The following is a 17,593-nucleotide window of genomic DNA, read 5'->3' on the forward strand; positions in this document are numbered from 1 at the left end:
GTCATGAGTGATGTAATATGTGACGTCATCAGCAGTGCATTGCGGGGGTGTGAGTTATAGTTAGCTGAACTAACTATAATTGGGAATTTCTAGGGTTTTGTACGAGGGTAATGTCCAGCTAACTATAACGCCCCTGAAACCTATGGTTTTTTCAGTGAATTTCTAAGGTTTTTTAAATGCCAATACTTAACTATAACGCCCCTGAAACCTATGGTTTTTTTCAGTGAATATATATATATATACATATATATATATATATATATATGTTCACTGAAAAAACCATAGGTTTCAGGGGTGTTATAGTTAGCTGGACTTTTCACTTGTACAAAACCATTGAAATTCCCCCGTTATAGTTAGTTCAGCTAACTATAACTCGCGCGCCCGCAGTGCACTGCTGATGACATCACATATTACATCACTCATGACATCACTGATGACATCTCAAATGACATCACTCATGACATCACTGATGACATCATCCAGTGAATGTGTGTTTTTCTGAAAATTAAATATGTTTATTATATGTATATCTCAAGGTCGATGGAAGAATAAATGGGTATATAAGTGTCTAAATGGATGATTTGTTTTTGAAAAATTGATTGTGTAACTGACTGATTAAGTGTATCATAGTGAATACATGGCTTAGTGAGTAATGTTTAAATATGTAAATATCTGTATCAGTCTCTCACTTTGTGTATAAGTGGCTGCATGGGTTGGTGAGTAGCTACATGGGTGTCTATATAGGTTATTAGTTGGTTTTTTGAGTATCAGTCTGAGTGTCTGCATGGTTCGGTGGGGGGTATTACGTAGTGCATAGGTGCATGAATGAGTGACTCACTGTTTGTATGTGTTGAAGACAGCATGTGTGCAGGACTGTATGGGTGTATGAGTGTGTGTATGGGTGTGTTAGTGAGTGAATGACTGTCTCAATAGTGTCTTTATGAGTAACTACATATGTTTTACACTAGTATATGTGACTATTGGTGTATATAAGTGAGTATATGTGAGAGTGAGAGATTGAAAGAGTTCCTGTGTGAATAAGTATGTGTTTCTATAAGTGATTGTTTAAAAGACTCAGGTGCCGATTACGATCCTGTAAAAAAATACCCCGTACGACTCGTATCCGGTCTTTTTACCGTACGAATCATACAAGTGCCGTACAAACTGCCAACTACGATTCGCATGGGAAAAGTCCATACGAATCGCATTGGGAATAATTCCCCACACGTCCTCGGGTCGGAAAATGTGCCCGACACGTCTCCGGACGAATTACCGTACAAATGTGAAAAGTGAAGTCCGACCGCGGAAGTACGATCCATCCCGTGCGTCCGATGTTACAACCGGATGGGAAAAGCACCGTCCGCACCGAACTTCAATAGCAACCATGGAGACATGTGCCCGCATACGCGCCCAACACTCCCCCCAGCCCCCGTATGTACGCGCCCAACCACCCCTCCAACCCTCCTATGTACGAGTCGAACCCCCACCTGTGTATGTACACCCGTGTACGTACGAGTTGAACCCCACCCGTGTATGTACACCCGTGTATGTACGAGACGTACCCCCACCCGTGAATGTACACCCGTGTATGTACACCCATGTATGTACGAGACGTACCCCCACCCGTGTATGTACACCCCCGTACGTACAGCCCATTCCCCCACCCACGTATGTATGGAGCATACCCCCCACCCCAACAGTGTACGTACGGACCGTAACACCACCCCGTATGCATGGAGCGTACCCCCCACCCCAACAGTGTACGTACGGACCGTACCCCCACCCGCGTATGCATGGAGCGTACCCCCACCCCAACAGTGTACGTACGGACCGTACCCCCACCCGCGTATGCATGGAGCGTACCCCCACCCCAACAGTGTACGTATGGACCGTAACACCACCCCCGTATGCATGGAGCATACCCCCACCCCAACCGTGTACATACGGACCGTACCCCCACCCGCGAATGCATGGAGTGTACCCCCACCCCAACAGTGTACGTACGGACCGTACCCCCACCCGCGTATGCATGGAGCGTACCCCCACCCCAACAGTGTACGTCCGGACCGTAACACCACCCCCGTATGCATGGAGCGTACCCCCACCCCATCCGTGTATGTACGGCCCGTACCCTCACCCGCATATGTATGGAGCGTACCCCTACCCCAGCCGTGCATGTATGGCTCGTACCCTCACCCGCGTATGTATGGAGCATACCCCCACCCCAACCGTGTATGTACGGCCCGTACCCCCACCCGCGTATGTATTGAGCGTACCCCGACCCCAACAGTCTAAGTACGGAGCGCACCCCAGGCCCCAACACCAGCACCTTCACCCAACATCGCGCATGTACGAGTCGTACCAAGCCAGAGACAAGGACAGCACTGTACAACAAAATGGCCGATGTACACACCGTACACACGCTAAAAACACACGTACACAACCAGGACAAAGCAAAACAACACAAGAATACTCTATTCGAATCGCACAAAGCCACAACACATGTCCAACAAGCACAAATACAACACATTCACTGACCTGCAACTGCCAAACTCCCAAACAGAGGCCCAAAACACAACCACTCCTTATAACACACCCACCCAAAGTTCAAACACAGCCACACCCATCAATGGACCAATAAAAAGGGCCCACAGACACAAACCATGAGCCTTTGCAACAGACTCACTGCTGCCAGACCCCACAGACAACCCACAGCACCATACTTGAACCTTTACTACACCTTACACTTGCTCACCTTCACACAACCACCTTCACAAACACCCCCTCATCACATTCACACACACACCTGCACAACCGCACCCACACACCCACAACCATCCACACCCACACCCCCCACAACCATCCACACCCACACCACTCACCATGCCCACTAACAAGAATCCAAAGTTCACTAGCCAAGAGTTGGAGGTCCTTGTCGACGAAATCCTCAGAGTCGAGCCACACCTCTTTGGAACATTGGTCAGACAGACCAGCATTTCCGAAAAAACAGCCATGTGGCAGACGATTGTCGATGCTGTGAATGCTGTTGCGTCCACCAGAAGGACCAGGCATGAATGCCAAGCCAGGTGGTACGATCTGCGGAGGAGGGTCCGAGCCAAAATGACCGACGACCACAACCAGGCCAACATCACTGGAGGAGGGCCGCCCCGCAGACGCGTACAATACCATCCCTGGGAGGAGAGGGTGATGGCCATACTGCTGGTGGTGTCAGTGGACGGAGTAGAAGGACTCCGAGAGCCGGGTGAGTACACAAACAACTCACCTCACATGGGGGGAATGTCATCCACAACCAAACTCACAATCATGCACGCAACCACCCCAAGCTATCGCATGACTCAACCACACTCCATAAACAAGCACATGCCACTAGCGCCACCATGCCCCATGCACCCAGCTGGACAATGCCAAGTCACAGGCCACAGAAAACACCAACACAAGACACGGTAACCCGGATGGCGGGAGTGTGTGCCTCAAAAATCACATAGTGCAACTCAGAAGAAGACAACAATGCCCTCTGCCCATATGGCCTAGGTCACAGCCAGACAAACAGTGTGTCCCCACACAGGAAAGACTTACCAGCAAATGGCAGACACCTTGCATTAAGACATGGGGGTGAAGGCACTTTTTGCACATGACAGCAGCTAATGAACAGCCAACACTGTGAAAGAGTGGCAGCACACACCACCACAGCAGCAGCGCAGATACAGACACTACACCCAATGGGTGCCTGGAGATCAGAAACAAACTCACATGAACAAGCCAAGGGCCATTGAAAGATCTGCAAAAAGTGTGTGCCTAGGAAGCTGGGCTGAGGTGACAGAGGGTGACACACAGAGGGAGGGAGAGGGGGAGAGAGAGGGAGGGAGACACAGGGAGACGGACAGAGGGAGGAGGCTGACACAGGGAGGGAGCGAGAGGGGGACAGAGAAGGAGTGAGAAAGGGAGACACAGGGAGACCAATTCAGCCTTGGGTGGTGTGGGAATGTCTGCTCGTCAGCAGCTGGACTGCGTGCATGTAGACAAGGGTGGCCAGTGCCTGAATCCCCCTCTCTTCACCATGGCAAAACACTGGGCCATGTCTCAACCTGTGCACGAGCACAATGACAGCTACCTGCATTATATAAGTGTGTGGAACAACTCCACGTGCCACGTACAGTGCAACACGGAAGGCGCCAATGCATGGCTCGCCACACCTGCTCACTCCACTGCTGACTGCAGTCACAATTGACGCAGCAAGTAAGACTGTGTCACACATAGGTAAAATCTCAAAAGCTGTGGCCAAGGGACATACCCATGCACAAGTGCACTGTGAGTGGAATGCAAGACATATCCAAATACCCAGAGGAAATGTGCCAACTTTGAAACGAATGAAACATGGATGTTGCATTGCACAAAAATAACATTGTCTCTCTCACACACAGGTCAACGTCGTGGATCACCCCCCAACACTGGGGGGGAAGACTCACAGGACCCGGCTTTGCGGGAGGACGATCCCACCGGCAGCGACGACTCTCACCACTCTGTGGACGACCCCGACCAACCTGGCCCCTCTGGTGTCCAACCACCTGCAGCACCTGCGTCAGGTACAACTGGGCCAACCACCACCCCCACTCCTGCCACATCCCAGGAGACACCCAGGATCCCTGCCCCACCACCACAAAGCAGCCAGGCTGACCAGGAGGTACATGGTCTACCGGGCACCCAGGAGGAGGCAGGCGACAACGCTAATGCCACCCCTCAGGGGTCCTGGAGACCCGATGTGCTGACAAGGGCAGGCCAGGTGCAAGTTGGCAGGGATGGTGGGAGTAGAGGAGGGCGGAGGCGCGAGCCTGACCACTTGGCTGCGGAACCGGTATATTCCCATGTGAGAAACATCCTGGACACATACCGGCAGGACACCACCAGCATGAGCCAGGTTGTGTCCACCCTCAACGAGATGAAGGGGACCCTCGAGGAGATCAAGACCCAGCAGGCCTAGCAACATGCGGAGCAACATGCCTGTCAACTGCGACACCAAGGGCGGATGGAGGACAGACAGGCTGAGCTTGTGACGGTGTTCACGGGAATTCACCGGATAGCCGACAACATGGGCAACCCTCCCTGTGCCACCAGGCCAAGAACATCACCACCCACAGGGAGGGATCAGGAGGAGGAGGAGACATCCGACGGAGCATCCCAAAAATTGTCACGGCCTCCTTCTGAGGGTTCCCGCAGGAGGGCGGGTCGTCCACGGAAAAGACCGTGAGGGTCGGCGCAACAGCACCATCTCCCAGGACACCTGGCCTGGCACCTCGCCCACAGCAGCACATCAGTAAAAAACAATCTCTGCCACATGGACTTGCAGGTCACTGTCTGACCAATGTTGACAAAGACTGTGGCATGGACTCTGATGATTTCCAATGGCAAGGACACCAACTCCCCCAGTGAACTTTGGATTCCACACACCCGGAAAGCCCCTCTTGTCATACCCCTCCCCCCCAACACATACCCCAACACAAATAAAAAGTTGCACGATAAAGAGATGATGCCTACATTTTGCATTATTACCGTACATGTGTCTTGTAAAGTCTAACCATGCCTGAGTTCTCATATGACTTCAACCATCCATACCCTGGGGCCTGAGTCTGGCACAGGACACACATGGGTCACAATGTATTAGGCAAGACAGACATGGAGCACCATACACACCCGTGATGAGCCCAACCAGCTGAGGGGGTGGCCGCACAACCGTGCCGACAGACATATTGAATACAGCAACAGTCATGCGCAGAGGTCAGGGATCATGTGGAGTGTCCTGGGAGGCACCCAGGTATGTGTAGACAGGTGGCAGAACCATGCCCTGCAAGCTTGAGTCAGGTGGATGCAGAGAATGGTGGCCTGGCCAACGTTGGATGCATGGGGATGGCACATGTCACAATACCCACACAGTCATGGACATCATGCACAATACAGAGTCTAATCCCACACAAACAGCTTGCATCTTGCTACTCTACACATAGACACATAGCCACTATCACGGAAAACCATGCCAGACATGCCGTATGCACCGTGGCAACACACCAGCATTGACTGAGAAGAGGCACCTTGGAGGCATAGGGACACCTTTATTAGTCATGTATTCCGGAATGCAAATCGGAGTACACATACACAGGTCATGTGGAGTAACATGTGGGTCCAACACTGGCACCCCCCTTCTGCAGCACAAATGCGTGATAGCCATGGAATTGGCACACAAGTGTCGGGTAACAGGTAAACCCCCCCTGCTGCTCACGGAGAGGCTGCCATACACCATTGATCCTCTGATGTGGAAGTCCCACACCATGTCAAGCCAATGCAAACCACATGTGTCCGAGGGCAGTGTTACACACATTGATGCCATCATCACAATCCACTATCCCATCACAGATGACTGTCAACAAGTCTGACCATCTATTCAGGTGTATCCAGCTACATGTAATGTGTCCCATGGTGATGCGACATGTCTGCAGCGGAACCAAACATCGACAGGGGCAGTGTGCACACATCGTAAACAACTGCCACACCCAATACACCCCTGATGCATCCCTTACCCTAAGGAGACTTCCAAACTTGTCCGTGCGTGTAACGCTGAGTCAGCACACGATGACGTGTCCATGAGGAATAGCAGTGCCACAACAATGCAACCAGCAGACGGCATGCGCAAGTACCTGGGGATGAGAGACACACAAGAAGTCAGCCACAAAAAGCACAGCCACTTGCATGTGCATGTACTCGACACATGTAAGGATGACAACATGCTAGGTCACAATTATGACTGGGGAAATACACTCATCACTGGCACCATCACTCGAGTGACACATCCACACACACCTCTGACTCACGTGGCATACATGCAGATGGACACACACATCGCAACACATGCCACACGGGGACCAATGCGTGCACACTCAGACACTGGTACTCACCACTAAGCAAAGAAGTCGCGCATGAGCCGACTCCGGATGTCCTCTTGCGGAACCACATCCTCCACATCACTAGCCCCATTGCCAAGCCCTTCGTCCTCCACGGGTGGATGGTCCTGATCATCTTGATCCAGGATGAGTGGCACAGCTTTCTCAACTGCGATGTTATGCAGCATGCAGCAGACCATGAAGATTTTGCAGACCTTCGCCAGGGCATATGGGAGGGCGCCGCCGGTCTTGTGGAGGCACCTGAATCGGCTCTTCAGGAGGCCAAATGTCCTCTCTATCACTCGCCTTGTCCGGCCATGGGCGGTGTTGTAGCGGAGCTGGGCCGGCGTGCTGGGGTTGCGGAGAGGTGTGATCAGCCATGGCATGTTGGGATAGCCAGCGTCCCCTACATGGAAACCACATGGACATAAGTAGGACAGTTGAAGCGGTCGTGCTGGAAGTCTACGCAAAATACAGGACAGACAGAGTGTACCAACCAACAACACATGCTCGTTCGTTGCGCAGCTGCGTCATCATTTCAGGCACCCTGCTACGCCTCATGATGTAGGCATCGTGTGCTGATCCTGGAAAACGAGCACAGACATGTGAAATCACCATGTTGGACAGACACACCACAAGGGCATTGATGGAGTGGTAGTGTTTGCGATTCCTGTACGCTACCTCCTGTGCCTGTGGTGGTACCAAAGCCACATGTGTCCCATCTATGGACCCAATGACATGGGGCATCCCTCCCAGGGCATAGAATCCACGCTTGACCCCAGTCAACTGTTCAGGAGTTGGGAAATGGATGAACTCATCCAGGTGAAGCAACATTGCCTCTAAGAAATCATGCAGCACACGGCTGAACATGCTCTGGGACATGCCACCAACATGAGCTATGGTATATTGAAAGGTACCCGTGGCAAGAAAATGTAGGGCTGCCATTACCTTCAGCTTGGGTGTCAGTGCCGTAGGATACCTGTGCAGCGGTTGCAGGTGTGGTGCCAGCCTTGCCGTCAACTCCTCAATCAATGGTTGTGGGAAGCGGTAGCAGCGTATACAGTCATTCTCCCGCATGTCAGCCAAGTCCGGAATTGGTCGGGGAAGAGGCGGTGCTCTGCAGTAATTTGGAAGTGACAAGGAAGAGTGAGTGCACAACAACAACTATTTATATGTACTGAGCACATGTTAATCTGTCAATACACATATGCTACATAGGGAGTCAGGTATGTGCTACATGCCCTGGACACGTATGGCTGCCAGGTGACACTCCTACCAAGACCCAGCTACACACGGGGATTGTGAACCTCCACATCCCATGGCATGGGACTAGCTGTGTCCCAGTGTAAGTGAACTGCCAGACGCAACACAGGAGTGACATACATCAACACATCAGCAGAAGTAGGATGTCGATTGCAGAGACAGGTAGCGGAACACTAGAGCCACAGGTCACATGACATTACACTAGGACAGCCCACACACCTTGCCATTAAGGTGTACATGTCATGACTCACCACACATACATTGAGAGTATGCAGACAGGTCCTTGTTACGCTACTCCGTGTCCCATGCATACATACACACCTCACATCCGATAACACATGTGGCCTGGTGTGCGTAACAGTGTGCCATGGCCAGCTACACACAGACACATGTTGGTTGCTGCAACAGCAGATGCTTTTGAGGGAACATCAACATCAAGCTAATGGGAACACACCACACATACATGACATAGACACATCGTGCACCATGGGTAGTCACATGTCCGGTGTGGTAACCCCTGTAGCGGGCATCAGGGGACACTTGTGTGTGTTGTTGACTGTGCCATGCCAGTGACGCTCATCCCAAGTGTGCAGTACGACATGCACACATGTCAAAGGAGTTAAGGGCATGCCTGGCACATATTGCACTGTCACACATAACATCTGTACACATCTCATCATACATCTATTGCCTTCTCAACTCAGGAGTAATGTGCCACATCACAGCCTTTCACACCTGTGCCCCACACATGTAGTACTGCCCAGACAATGCCTTGATGTCCATCCATGGACAAGTATGTCAGCTCTATTCCTTCCTGTGTGCTGCCTGTCACCACTGTGATGTGTGAAAGGCACCGTACATTCGCTCTGAGGGGCTGTGTATATTCCCTATCACTATGGGAGTGCTGCTGTAGGCCTACCCATAGTGATAGTGAGCGTACACGCGCGTGTACGGTCCGTATCACTATGGGTACGCATACGCGAGCACACCCATAGTGATAGTGAGCGTACGCGCGCGTATACGGTCCGTATCACTATGGGTACGCATACGCGAGCACACCCATAGTGATAGTGAGCGTACGCGCGTGTGTACGGTCCGTATCACTATGGGTACGCATACGCGAGCACACCCATAGTGATAGTGAGCGTACGCGCGCGTGTACGGTCCGTATCACTATGGGTACGCATACGCGAGCACACCCATAGTGATAGTGAGCGTACTCACGCGTGTACGGTCCGTATCACTATGGGTACGCATACGCGAGCACACCCATAGTGATAGTGAGCGTACGCGCGCGTGTACGGTCCGTATCACTATGGGTACGCATACGCGAGCACACCCATAGTGATACGGACCGTACACACGCGCGTACGCTCACTATCACTATGGGTGTGCTCGCGTATGCGTACCCATAGTGATACGGACCGTACACACACGTGTACGGGCCGTTGCTATGCATTTGGGGTGCCCTAGGGCCCCGGAACGCACCATACCTGTGTGTGAATCTCCAAATTACATAGGGGACACATGAGGGACAAGTATAAAGGCCTACAAGCATGCTGGTTGTCATGGAGACCAAGTTTAAAGTATGAATTTTTTTCTGCAGGTGCACAGCAAAAGTCAGTTTGAATGAATCTACTTTGTTGCAATGTGGTTGTGGAGTTGACATCATGCTCAAGAAAAAAAAAACAATTAAAACCCACTGACTGTGCTAGGTTTAAAGGGATTGGAGGAAACATAGGATGCAAATATGAGTGACCAATCACTCTGTACTCCTGTGTATGAAACAGGCCAGCAAGGCAGATATAAGGCAGCCAGGTCCCATGAGAGAGCACTTGCCTGCACATCTTTGGATTCTACGACCCAGCTGCTGCTCGTGATTCCCTGGAACCATGTCAAGGTCTGTGGAGAGGGCCCAGCCTTTCACCCTGGAGGAGAACCTGGCATTGCTGGATGTGATCCTCCCACAGTACCCCCTGCTGTATGGGCGACCAGGGTATCAGGTGAGTGCAGAGTCCACTAGCACAGACTGTGTCCCTTGTTTGTGACTGTGACTTCTGGCATTGTGTCCAGGTGTGACACACATGCAATGTACTGTAGAGGGGGTCCCAGGAGGGGGAATGCCTGATGTCTCCCAGCCAGAGCATGCTGTGGTGCATGTCTGCCGTCCTTACTTGCATTGTGTTTACTGTGACAATCACTGCATGGTGCATGCCACATTCTGCCTGTCTAATCCTCCTGGGAATGTTGCTTCTACAGTCCTCATGTGATTATGTGGTCAGCCCAGTGTGACAGGTGACTGTACCCACAGATGTGTGTTAGTTCAGTGTACCTGTGCTGAGAGTGTGCACATGATGTGTTCGTACCCTGGACATCGGTGTGTGTGTAAGTCCCCTGTCATGTGGGTGGGTGCATATGTGGAGTGTAGCACCCGGGCTGCATGAGGGATGGATATACCCTGCCCATGTGATGTGAGCAGGGAGCAGTGCTGTGTGTCTGACGTGCAGAGCCAGCCCCACACCTGTGAGCCCCCCATCTAGTGGCACATGTGCAGAGTGAGGTTTGTCGCTGCATTTGGCAATGGCAGGTGAATGTCCTGTGCCTGTGTGTGTCTGTGTACTCTGCTGAGGTAGCATCAGTGGCCTGTGGCATGTGACTGCTTAGAGGTGCTGCACATTATCCTGGTGTAGCTTGTGATGCACAGTGTGAGCCTGGATCATTGATTGTGTTGTTGCCCTCATTCCACCTGTGTACTTTCAATGGCACGTACTGCTTTTGCCCTTCCCCAGAGGATCATGTCCCTATGACAAAAGTGCAATGCGTTGGATGCATACTATGCCTTGTTGTAAACAGCAAATTTGTTCTAATACGTGTCTCTGTGACATGTGCCAGGTGTATTGATGTAGTGTCACTTGCTCATCCTCACAGGTAGGCGCCTCTGCCAAGAAGCAGATCTGGATGAACGCCGTCAGTGCCGTGAGGAGGACGGACGGTCGCAAGCGGCGCCTGGCCCAGGTGAGGAAACGCTGGCAGGATATCTGGTGCTGGACGCGGAGGATCGCACGGGTCCTGCTGGGGGACTCACCTGAGACCCATAAGAACTGCGGGCGCCGCTGTCTGACCCACATCCACAAGCGTGTGCTGGTGGTGGTATTTCCAGACTTGGACAGGCGCTTACAGGAGAAGCAGCAGCAGGAAGGGGGTAGGTACATGTGTGTTTGTTGTGTGTCACCAGCATTTGTAAGTGCACAGTTGCATGGATACACTGCCAGGGTTTAAAGGTGCTGTGCAGATCCAGTTACCCACAGTATAGCTGTGCTCTCCTGCCTCCCTTCCCCTCCTTGCAATGTGTTCCCTGGTCTGTGTGTAGTCACTCCGTCACAAGGTTATGTAGCCTGGCACCTTCTCCAAGTGTACTATGCCTGCAGCATCATGTGTGGGGGTGGTGTGTAACATGTTTTGGGACCTTGCCTGTGCCCTGTCCAGTTCTGGTCTTGTGGGTTCCATGTCAGTTGGCACTAATGCTGAGTCCAGACATGGGAGTTAGTCTCTCAAGTGTGAGGCCTTACAGCACGCATGTCCTATGTGGTGGCCTGTGACATGATGTACATGAGTGTGCGGTACGCATAGTGCGGGGATGGTAGCATGTGTTGCCGTCATTCCCATTCAGGAGCATGGAGTTGTGTGGCCACCACTGTCCCCAGGGGCATGTTTTCCTAGGTATCATGTGTGTAATCCGAATATGTTGACAATCTCTGTGTCTACAGCATAGGTTGTGCTCTGTGCCATTGTCCCCTTGCCAAATGTATATTGACGTGAAATGTAGTACAAGTGTCCACTGTACAGACTGACCTGATTTTCCTTGTTCATACTCGCGGTGGACATTGCCTGTGTGTCTTGTTACAATCATCTGATGATGCCCATTTGTACATGATTATTTGGACAGGCGCACCTTGGGTATTTTGTGTGCAACCTTGATTTGTTGCATCCCATGTGTATTTCACCCAGACTAAGGGATGTAAGTGCTTCCTGTGTCTCAAAATAATAGTCTCATGTAGGGGGTGGGTGGTGCGGGCATGGCCTTCATGTCACAACCTGATATCTCCTTGCTAGGACTGGCCAGTGTGTGATGTTGGTCTGGACATGCACTCAAGGTGCAGTGGGCCAGTCATGGTGGGCATGTTTTCAGTTTAACCTATGCTGCATGTGCCTCTTGTTCCTGGATATGGTCCCTGCTCATCCCTATTTCCTGCCACGCTGTGTGGTGCAGATGCAGTGCTGGATAGTCCCCAGGGCCGTGCTCCTCTGTCAAAATTCCATTCCATCTCATTTGCTATTGTGTCATGCTCTCCATAGTTTTTCGGTGGCATGGTGGGTCAAAAAACTGTGTCTTGCATGCCCTACATATGTACCTTGTTTTGTAGATGTAACTCTTCTTTTGTTTCAGGCTATGCACTGTGACCTATGTAGATTGGACTCATGTGACATATGTATACAGGTGTATGATTAATTTCTGTTTCTTCACCCTGCCCACAGCATCGTCGGGGGACACGGAGGGAGACATGGGCACAGACGGAGCAGAGGGACCGAGCACCAGTGCCAGCGGTGACATCGGGGCTGGCACATCAAGTGGGACAGAGGCGGAGGAGAGTGAACCCGGGGACCTGTCGACTGGCACAACAGAGTATGAAGCTGACGGGTCCGAGGATGATCTCTCCGAGTGGGCGGCGGCTGCACCAGCAGATGACAGCGGCACTACATCTCGCCCCGCCCCCTCCATTGCCATCAGCCGCCTCCCACTTGCTCGTGTCCCTTCCCAGCGTGCCCGGTCACCACATGTCTCCTTCCTGACAGGCACCGCACCCCCTGCCCCTGTCTCCACTGCTGCCGCCAATGCCGAGTCTGTGGACATCCAGCGGCAGTTGCAGGTTGGTCAGGCTGCGATCCTTAATGTCCTCCATGGCCACAGCCAAGTGCTGAACAACATGGAGGCATACTTGGAGGGCATTCATTCATCGCAGGCTGACCAACGCAGCTTGCTGAGGTCGATAGACTCAACACTGACTGCAGCAGTGGGTCTCCTGCAGCGCTACGTCCCACCCCCTACCCCTGCCCCATCCACACTTCCCACTCCCATGCCTGTCCCACGTACACCCAGACATCAGCATGCACCCACCACAACACACACAGGCACCACACAAGCAGGGAAGGTCCACCGCACACCTCCTGACACGCACACACAGGGTGAAGTAGGCACACCCACTGGGTCGGGGGGCAAACGTGTGACACGCAGCCAGAGTGGGAGTCCGCATTCCACCCAATCCACTCCCTCCAAATCCCCTCCCCTCAGCTCTCCTGGCCACATCTCCCCCAAAGACTCCTTCATGGTCGCTCTGTCTCTGAGCCCCACAGTGACACCACCACGCAAGCGGTCGAGGAAGTCCTCGGTCAGGGTGGTTGATTCCCCCCCTGTCTACACCCTCCCCCAGTGGCGCTGCGACCCATCCCTCTGACCCCCCCCCTCCTTGGGGCCTGTGGTTCCTTCGGGTGCAGGGGATTCCCTGATGGACCTTGCTAAGGTGTGCAGCGAGATCCTGGCCTCCACCTTTGGCCCTGCCCCACCCCCTGTGGTGGAGTCCTCCATCCCTGCACCCACCATGCCTACCCTTCACCCTCCTGTCCCTGCGGTGCCTGTTTCTTCCCCCCCACATGATGCCCTCACCCCTGTGGAAGACGACGGAATGTAACTGTGCAGGCAAGCTAGGGGACACGCATCCCACTGTGTCCCCCGTTCCAGCTGTGACTTCTGGACTGCCCAATGGGCTTTGTAAATATTGAACTTTCTACGAACATACAATTTTTGATATTGCTGATTAAAGCCATTTTTGTTTCCTTTGAACACTACTGCTTTTCTGATATTGCTGTTGGTGGGGCTGCTACATGATTTTGGGTGGTGATCATGTGTTGGTTGTGTGGGAAATGTAGTAGTGTGCTGGTCATAGGGGGGACCCTGGGATCTGTGTGCCATCACACGGTGTTAGCTAGGTTTCTCTGTTCATGTAAGCAGTTGCTGCATGGTGAAATTGTCCAAAGGTGTATTCCTTCCTCTGTGTACCCTGACATCTTCCCTGCAGGGTGTTCCCAATATTTAGCGCTGAGCTGTGTGTACATTAGCTGGGTGTGTGACGGACTCCTTCTACTTTGCACATGCATGCTGAGCGATGTCTCCACCTGCATCATTCGTGGCATTCTTGGTAGTCATTGTACTTGTGTATGTGGACTATTGACATGACTTCATGTGTACATGTTTTCTTTTCTGCGCTATGCATGCGTATACTCCCAGCCTCGCACACATGTGGTACATGTACTGCAGGGTCTTTGTGCACCTGACTGAAATTTGTGGGCATGGTATCTGTGGCTACTCCACCCTTTGCGTTCCATGGGCACTGGTGTGAGTGATAGGCACCCACCCCTCCTGTCTCTGGGCACTGCTGGGAGGACTCTACACACACCCCTCCTGACTCTGGGCACTGCTGGGAGGACTCTGCACCCACCCCTCCTGTCTCTGGGCACTGCTGGGAGGACTCTGCACACACCCCTCCTGAATCTGGGCACTGCTGGGAGTGATAGGCACCCACCCCTCCTGTCTCTGGGAACTGATGGGAGGACTCTGCACCCACCCCTCCTGTGTCTGGGCACTGCTGGGAGGACTCTGCACCCACCCCTCCTGTCTCTGGGCACTGCTGGGAGTGATAGGCACCCACCCCTCCTGTCTCTGGGCACTGCTGGGAGGACTCTGCACACACCCCTCCTGTTTCTGGGCACTGCTGGGAGTGATAGGCACCCACCCCTGCTGTCTCTGGGCACTGCTGGGAGGACTCTGCACCCACCCCTCCTGTCTCTGGGCACTGCTGGGAGTGATAGGCACCCACCCCTCCTGTCTCTGGGCACTGCTGGGAGGACTCTGCACTCACCCCTCCTGACTCTGGGCACTGCTGGGAGGACTCTGCACCCACCCCTCCTGTCTCTGGGCACTGCTGGGAGGACTCTGCACCCACCCCTCCTGTCTCTGGGCACTGCTGGGAGGACTCTGCACACACCCCTCCTGTCTCTGGGCGCTGCTGGGAGGACTCTGCACCCACCCCTCCTGTCTCTGGGCACTGCTGGGAGGACTCTGCACCCACCCCTCCTGTCTCTGGGCACTGCTGGGAGGACTCTGCACACACCCCTCCTGTCTCTGGGCACTGCTGGGAGGACTCTGCACACACCCCTCCTGTCTCTGGGCACTGCTGGGAGGACTCTGCACCCACCCCTCCTGTGTCTGGGCACTGCTGGGAGGACTCTGCACCCACCCCTCCTGTCTCTGGGCACTGCTGGGAGTGATAGGCACCCACCCCTCCTGTCTCTGGGCACTGCTGGGAGGACTCTGCACCCACCCCTCCTGACTCTGGGCACTGCTGGGAGGGCTCTGCACCCACCCCTCCTGTCTCTGGGCACTGCTGGAAGGACTCTGCACCCACCCCTCCTGTCTCTGGGCACTGCTGGGAGGACTCTGCACACACCCCTCTTGTCTCTGGGCACTGCTGGGAGGACTCTGCACCCACCCCTCCTGTCTCTGGGCACTGCTGGGAGGACTCTGCACCCACCCCTCCTGTCTCTGGGCACTGCTGGGAGGACTCTGCACACACCCCTCCTGTCTCTGGGCACTGCTGGGAGGACTCTGCACACACCCCTCCTGTCTCTGGGCACTGCTGGGAGGACTCTGCACCCACCCCTTCTGTGTCTGGGCACTGCTGGGAGGACTCTGCACCCACCCCTCCTGTCTCTGGGCACTTCTGGGAGGACTCTGCACCCACCCCTCCTGACTCTGGGCACTGCTGGGAGGACTCTGCACCCACCCCTCCTGTCTCTGGGCACTGCTGGGAGGACTCTGCACCCACCCCTCCTGTCTCTGGGCACTGCTGGGAGGACTCTGCACACACCCCTCCTGTCTCTGGGCACTGCTGGGAGGACTCTGCACCCACCCCTCCTGTCTCTGGGCACTGCTGGGAGGACTCTGCACCCACCCCTCCTGTCTCTGGGCACTGCTTGGAGGACTCTGCACACACCCCTCCTGTCTCTGGGCACTGCTGGGAGGATTCTGCACACACCCCTCCTGTGTCTGGGCACTGCTGGGAGGACTCTGCACCCACCCCTCCTGTCTCTGGGCACTGCTGGGAGTGATAGGCACCCACCCCTCCTGTCTCTGGGCACTGCTGGGAGGACTCTGCACCCACCCCTCCTGACTCTGGGCACTGCTGGGAGGACTCTGCACCCACCCCTCCTGTCTCTGGGCACTGCTGGGAGGACTCTGTACACACCCCTCCTGACTCTGGGCACTGCTGGGAGGACTCTGCACCCACCCCTCCTGTCTCTGGGCACTGCTGGGAGGACTCTGCACACACCCCTCCTGTCTCTGGGCACTGCTGGGAGGACTCTGCACACACCCCTCCTGTCTCTGGGCACTGCTGGGAGGACTCTGCACCCACCCCTCCTGTGTCTGGGCACTGCTGGGAGGACTCTGCACCCACCCCTCCTGTCTCTGGGCACTGCTGGGAGTGATAGGCACCCACCCCTCCTGTCTCTGGGCACTGCTGGGAGGACTCTGCACACACCCCTCCTATTTAACAATATGTACGCTTTGTCCATACACGTGTGTGGGTTCGCTCCATGGGGGTACGGGTCGTACTTACACTGTTGGGGTGGGGGTACGCTCCATACGTCCGCGGGTGAGGGTACGGGTCGTACTTACACTGTTGTGGTGGGGGTACGCTCCATACGTCCGCGGGTACGGGTCATACTTACACTGTTGGGGTGGGGGTACGCTCCATGCATACGCGGGTGAGGGTACGGGTCGTACATACACGGTTGGGGTGGGGGGTACGCTCCTTGCATACGCGGGTGGGGGTACGTGTCGTACTTACACTGTTGGGGTGGGGGGTACGCTCCATGCATACGCGGGTGAGGGTACGGGTCGTACATACACGGTTGGGGTGGGGGGTACGCTCCTTGCATACGCGGGTGGGGGTACGTGTCGTACTTACACTGTTGGGGTGGGGGGTACGCTCCATGCATACGCGGGTGAGGGTACGGTTCGTACATACACGGTTGGGGTGGGGGGTACGCTCCTTGCATACGCGGGTGGGGGTACGTGTCGTACTTACACTGTTGGCATGGGGGGTACGCTCCTTGCATACGCGGGTGGGGGTACGTGTCGTACTTACACTGTTGGCATGGGGGGTACGCTCCTTGCATACGCGGGTGGGGGTACGTGTCGTACTTACACTGTTGGGGTGGGGGTATGCTCCAGACGTACGCAGGTGGGGGTACGGGTCGTACTT

This window comes from Triturus cristatus, chromosome 1_1 (assembly GCF_964204655.1).
Source record: "Triturus cristatus chromosome 1_1, aTriCri1.1, whole genome shotgun sequence".
Taxonomy (NCBI): domain Eukaryota; kingdom Metazoa; phylum Chordata; class Amphibia; order Caudata; family Salamandridae; genus Triturus; species Triturus cristatus.